This window comes from Aedes albopictus, chromosome 2, assembly GCF_035046485.1.
Source record: "Aedes albopictus strain Foshan chromosome 2, AalbF5, whole genome shotgun sequence".
In the NCBI taxonomy this organism is placed as follows: domain Eukaryota; kingdom Metazoa; phylum Arthropoda; class Insecta; order Diptera; family Culicidae; genus Aedes; species Aedes albopictus.
In genome coordinates, this window is record NC_085137.1 from 319,815,818 (window position 1) to 319,823,178 (window position 7,361).

The window sequence follows — 7,361 nt, forward strand, 5'->3', positions numbered from 1 at the left end:
TATTGAAAGATAAACTCAACTGTTCCAGGACTAATCAACATCCACACCCGGTGCATGACTTCTAATCCCCTATCTCTATCGTTGGTGTTCGCATAACTCCTCGCTGTTGCAAAACGGTCCATTCTTCCAGCGTGCCACCAGCAACGCCTCGTACCCACTCGGTGGCCGGAGCGCACGTTCGCGCAGCGTAACCCACACTTTCAATTTAGCAAATGAAGTATCCACCGGTAATTTATTACAACCCGATAACAGCTATTTCCCACTGTGTATCCACCATCATCTGGCCCACCCGAAGACTTCCGCACCGACTGCCATGCCGCTGCCTCCACTTGTGTAGCTCAGCTCAGAGCCTGACCAGCCAGCACTAGCGAAGCGGTAGCCGTTAAATTTGCTTAGTTTATTGTTAGGCACTACCCAGTCGGCTGACGACCGAGGCAGACAGTCAGGTATTACCCGCCTCTTATCCTGTGTGCGAGGTTCTCTGTTGTATGGCAGCACCTTTCGCGCCCCGTTGAAAACCGCAGCCTGATGGCTGGCAATCGAAGGATGGTGCCGCACAATACGGTAATGAACGAACAGTGGGTCCATGGTACGTGCGGTCCTATGTTGGGGGAATACATATGAACGTGATCCGAGCTGTGCATACGACGTACGATCGTGGCCCCATGTGAGAAGACTTATGCATCCGGTCCCCGGCTGGCAGTGAGGATGACGGGTTCAAGTGTTTTATTCGCTAGTTTATGATAGATAAGCTGGAATTAGCCAGGACGGAAAACAAACGGTGCTGGCTTTTCTCGAAGATTGTCGCAGAAGAGATGAAACTGATATTCTGCTTGGGAGCTCCTGAAGGATGATTAATAAGTTAATTATAATTAATAATTAAAATTATCAACTCCGATGAATTATTGGAATTGATTGCGTGTTGTAATTGAAATTAATGATGATTTACGGAGGAACAAGTTTTCTCATTCGAGCCAAGATGGAGATGACAACGATAACTGGCTACCGCAAAGTACAATAGCTATTATTTTTCCAAGGTGCTACAAGCTGAGTCACTTCGATAGCCCAGCGAGATAATATCGCCTCTCAAGCAACAATTGAAGTGCGCAGTAAAAATTTAATGCTAAAAGTTTGACGCTTGAGTAAGTCGAACCTTGATTGACAGACCGTCCGCACTTGTTCCTCCCTACCCTGAAAATCAAACTCTGGGGTGAAGACGATCAACTTTGAAGATCAAAGTAATTGAATTACCTACCATCGAGCAAAAGAAAAAATCAAACGGAAACAAATCATAATTTGCATATTGGCGCCTGTCATTCTGTGCGCCCCTTCATGGTACTACTGCTGTGAAATTCAATTACAAAACTCATCATCTGAATGACTATTCTGGCTGGTTGGTTCATTCATTCCGGTCGTTCGTCCGTTCGTTTATGCTGTGTCTGTGTGTGGTTGAAGGAAAAATATACACATTTCCGCTGCTGGCTAGACTGATGTGCGCTTGATCATCCTTTGACAAACGTGTGCCTTCTTAGTGTAGCGTATCGCCGGTGTTTCTTTCGTTGTTTTCCTCCACTCTCAGTATTACTTTGTTATTATTGAAGCTCAGCGTTGTTGCGGTTCTTACTTTCTGCACTATTATTACTTTATTCAATTATTTCCCTCTTACTGCACAGTGATGCAGAATAATGCAACGGCGAAGCTAGGGTGTTTAGGGGGTAACTCATACGCGGTTAACTCATAGTAGATTCCCTTTTCCATAATTGCCAATAAACTTGTGACCGAACATAGACTGAAATCACAGACAAACAGACGCAACACCTAGAACAATTGTCGTGAAAATCCATCGCCCAGTTCACACTACCACACCGAGCAAAATTTCTACTAGGCGCTGTCCATAAACTACGTAGACTTTTTTTCGACCATCTCAAACCCCCCCCCCCCCTCCCCCCTCGTAGACTTTTGTTCATACAAAATTTTCGAAATTTGTATGAAGCGTAGACTTTGGCCAGAAACCCCCCGTTCCCCCTAAGAGTCTACGTAGTTTATGGACAGGCCCCTAGGTGACTGAGTTGGTCTTACTCAGAAATTGAAATTGGCAATGGGTTGTCCCACTTTTAGATGAAACTGAGTAAGAAAACAAAGGATTTTTCAATTTTTGAATAAGACCATCTCAGTCACTGAGTAGAATTTTTTCTCAGTGCGGAAATGTTTCACGAAGCACTGCGTTGTGCAAATTTTCAACAAATGGCGCTAGTGCGAAACGTTAAACGCAAAAAAAACGATGCACGCGCCTCTGCTTGGGTCTCCAGTTAGCCTAGTGGTTAAGGCTATGGATCGCCAATCCGGAGACGGCGGGTTCGATTCCCGTTCCGGTCGGGAAAATTTTCTCGACTCCCTGGGCATAGTGTATCATTATACTTGCCTCACAATATACAAATTCATGCAATGGCAGGCAAAGAAAGCCCTTCAATTAATAACTGTGGAAGTGCTCAAAGAACACTAAGTTGAAGCGAGGCAGGCCAAGTCCCAGTGGGGACGTCGTGCCATAAAGAAGAAGAAGAAGCGCCTCTGCTTGTGAAAGCCACAACTATGAAGATTTAAAATGATCGTTAAAAGCGTCGCCGATGGAAATTTCGCCAGTGTTACATCTGTTTGTCTGTGCTGAAATGTTAATGTAACATGCAGTAGGTACGAACATTTCTGAACGAGGTATGGCAAAGCGTGTTCTTTTCTACACGGAGAGACGAAACTACCCAAAAGTGAGTTCTTTCCACTCAACTTCGGGGTTGCGTGCGTCAAGCCAATTTTGAGTTGATGGAATCGATGTTTTTGTAGAGTTGTTCCCGCTTGCTTCCATGTGAAAAAATACCTAATTTTAAGTTTTTTTCACCCAACTGAAATTTTGACTAGGTTGTATTCACTCAAATTTGAGTACTGTGCTAGAAACTCAGTGTTGGGTTGACGCACGAAACTTGGGCTGTTTCTCTCTTCACTCTCTGACAACAATAGAAAGAGCGCATGAAAAGGGAGATGAAAAAGAACTCAAAATTGAGTTTAAAAGTACCTAATTTTGAGTTTTTCAGTTTCTCCGTGTATGGACAAACATTAGTCCTGTTCAATGAAATAGGTTGAACTTTGTTGAAATTGCTGCATCCTACTTTTACCTATTCGTCAACAAATGGGTAAGAGCAGGATGCAGCAACTCCAACAATGTCCAACATACTTTGAACAGGACTATTGATTTTTGACAAATGATTACAACGATTTAAAAAATAATAAACTGAAATAAATGCCACAGTCAAACAGACGTAACACCTTGAGTGATTTTCATGGAAATCCATCTCCCAGTTCACACTACCATCACCTGGTGGAAAAGTTGCACGAATCACTGTATTGTGCAATATCGTCAACATAAGGCGCTTTTGTGAAACGTCAAACGCATAGAAAAACGATGCGCGCGCCTCTGATTGTGAAAGCCACAACTATGAAAATTTAAAATGATCGTTAAAAGCGTGGTCGATGGAAATTTCGCAAGTGTAATGTCTGTTTGTCTGTGTAAATGCGGTCAATTTGGATTCAGGCAGATGGCAGCAATTTATGTTATTAACAGTATTGTTAGATTACCATTTGTTGGATCTCATAGTAGATATTCTATTGAACTTGTGTCGGAGTTCATGCTCAGATAATTTTGTAATTTTTACAGTTATTTCTTACAGAAATTTTTGATAAGTTTTACAGTAAATGTTTACAGCAATTTACTTTTTGGAATTCAATTTTGGTTTTTTTCTTTCACAACATACATTTTACGATCCAGGCGTCGTCTTCAACTTCCAAAATCTATAGAAATATTTTATATAAGTTTCTGCTAAAACTCGAAAAAGGAATTTTGGACGATAAAGCTTAGCTAGGTCTAGGTATCGCGGACTGACTCAATATGCTCTCTCAGCGGGAGCCAAACAACGGGAGCCAAACATTGAAGATAGAGGTTATGTTGAACCTGTGTGATTGATTGAGAACTATTGAAAAGTATTGTAATCTGGGTGCTGCGGATATAATTAAAACAATTGTCACGATATCTCCATTTAACGCTGTCAAGCCACTGGAATGCGTGGAGAAGTATAAACATTGTTTTGATCCTATTTTAGCTTATTTTGTAACAACTATCCATCAAAATTTCCATCGCGAATGGAAAATATTAAACTTTGAACACGAGAATAAAATTGGAATCATGGGGGATTGATCATGTTTACCTTTTTCGAGCAGCGTCGCGACGGCGTATTTGACAATCGCACCGAGAGAGGTGGTTGCAAGAAAATTTAACATTCGTGCGTGGCTACAAGCTGTGCGACTGGAGTGTGTTGGTGTGTGTTGGCTAGCTTGAAAAATAAAAACGTTTCTATTCGCAGCACTCAGAGCTAGGTTAGTTTAGACTTACGCGGGAGCGTAACAATTGATAACCTACGTCAGATGGTAGATCAATAGTTACTCTCAGAACTTTCATTCCTCGACGTCCTTCCAGGCACGTCTTTCGATTCCAAAAATCGAACATAACCAATTCGACGGTCTTCGAGACACGTCTTCTATTGCTGCACATAGGATTTTCAGGGCATGGCCATGGCCGAATGCATTCGGACGGTTCTCGGGACGCGTCATTTACATTTTCTCATCCAAACATCTACCTATTCGGCGAATGTCACGACACTGCTTTGCACATCATTGAACGAAACAAAAAAGGGCCTGTCCATAAACTACGTAGACTCATAGGGGGGGATGGGGGGGGGTCTGACCAAAGTCTACGCTCCATACAAATTTCGAAAATTTTGTATGAACAAAAGTCTACGAGGGGGGAGGGGGGTCTGAGATGGTCGAAAAAAAGTCTACGTAGTTTATGGACAGCGCCAAACTCATACCTGTCGGTCAGCGGCGTCAGTCGTTTAGGTGTTTCGTAAGCCTTCGAAGTGTGGGTTTGATTCCCGCTCGAGTCGGAGAAAACTTCGTCAAACGGAAAATTCTCCACTGAGCCACTGACTAGATGTTATATGTGTTGTCTGTTGTCTAATGTTAATAATGTTCAGTCTGTGCGGCTACTGGCCGAAGACGTTGTATAATTGGCTTTTTTTCACAAAACAACTGCGTTTTCCAAGAATTTTCACTTTTGATTTCACTTACCTGGATGAGCAATTTCCACCTATGTTTGAGTTTCATTGCTAAAAATCACAATTCTCCATTACATTGACAAAGCTAGCCATGAAAATGTTTGACACTTCTCAGGTCATTTTGACAGACCACACACATGCGCGAAAAAGACCGATCATATATTTTACTCCATCGATCTTGTTACCGTCCACTTTATGCTCATGTTACATCTGTCAAAATGACACTGAGAATTGTCAGTCATTTTGAGGTTAGGTTCGTTGGTGCAATAAAGAATTAAGCCCGACAGGATTGCCCATTGTGGGAACTTGACTAATGGTTCTCGATGAGAATCGCCCAACGCAGTGGCCCGATACACTGCAGTACGTCCGACGTGGTCGAACGCTGACCGAAGAAAGGTGAATAATCTTGGCCTGCTATGATGATCTCGTCAGCAGCTGTCAGTCGATAGTGTACGCGTTAGACGGCGGGCAATGTGCGTGCGTTATCAATTGTCTGTTGACATATTGAAGGACAACACTCCAAATACACTGAGAGATGCTCATTGTCAGATTTCAGGAAGGGTATAGCGCAGTTTGATGTTGTTGTAAGTATCTGTTGGAGTACTGACGCAGAGCTGCGTTGCGACTTTGAAGACGGTCGATAAACTTCTTGTTGGTCGACCGTAGGAGTCGAACGCAGTTTTTGCATCTTGGAAGTCTGATCCTGGATATTTTCAGTTATTTGTTCAGGATCACGGATAGTCTGGGGTCAACGAGAGAAGTTTGGCATGACGAATGTTTTTGAGTAATACCTACTTTCGATGATCCTGAAGTCGGTACAAAAGTACCAAAAATGCGTTTTCGAAAACATTGTTTATAAGACATCTTATTTTTTAACTGCCATATCTCCGAAACCAGTGAACCGAATCGATTGAAACTTTGAACGTTTATCAACAATATATGAATGCTTTGGACCTTTCTCAAAGAATGCTAATTTGTAACATCAATATCATTATATTTTAGGTTTGATATTCAAAGATTTTCTAATGCTGTTCTCAATATATTTTTAATAAGATATATTGGAGCTTACTTAGATTAAAGAAAGAATATATTCGATCACATCGTATAAAGTATTTATATATTGTTGATCAGTCCTCAAAATTTCATTGAATTCGATTCAGTGATTTCGGCGCAAGTTTCGGAGATATGACATTTCAAAAATTAGTTGTCTATAAATAGTGTTTTACGAGAACGATTCTAGCTTCACGAAAGGATTGACCAATCGAGCTCAAATTTGTATCAGTTGACAAACAAAGTTTGATAATGTTTGATGCTCTCTTTGAAAAATTACAGCTCGCTGATTTTTTGTGAGAAAAAAAAAGTTGCCTATCTCAAACATTTTGGCCATCCCTGGTACATTACCTGCAATACCTACAAGAAGAAATACTTATACAGCATAAATCATCAACCATGTAGTCCCACACACGCCTGTGTCTATCAATACCTTATTCACCATGCTCTTCCATGTTAAGTGCCGGCTCATTTTACGACTTATTCTGTTTACACACCATTTGAGCCAATCCAAACTTTGTATCACACTACTTGTCTTCCAGACCTCTTGCCGGGCCGGCATCCTCAATACTTACTACTTCCTTTGTTTGCCAATGCGATTCAATCAAGGAACTTTCTGCGGTTTGCGGATCTGTGAGATATACTCTTCAATACAAACAATCGATTAAATTACTATCGCAGAATTTCATCCCTTCCCCCTTCATCGAGATATTCTAACATCTCGTAAAAATCAATCATTCTGGTGACATATGAGCTTCCGCATGTAGTCAATTCATCAACTTCCCCTTCTCTCCAAAAAGAATCACTCCTATCAGCTCCAGCGAATCTCCCCTCTCAACGTCCCGTAGCGATTCCAAGAAGGAAACCGAGAAGGATCCCTGCCTAGAACACGCTCACAATTGCAGCGTGGAGTGTATCAAACCCCGAAATCTCATTTCCTTTAGGCGTACAGAGCGCAGCAACAGTAACCGAACCCAGCGATAGTTGTTGGCCCAAACCGAGAGGATAAAGACTCCACCTAAGTTTTAACAGCAGATGACATATCGCACCGCAGCGATCTGAGATCTGAGGAGGCACCCTGCCTGCCTGCCGGCACGACCCTACCCCAATCCTAAACATGAGGGTCGCCAACGTTCGCTCGCAACGTTTCATTTG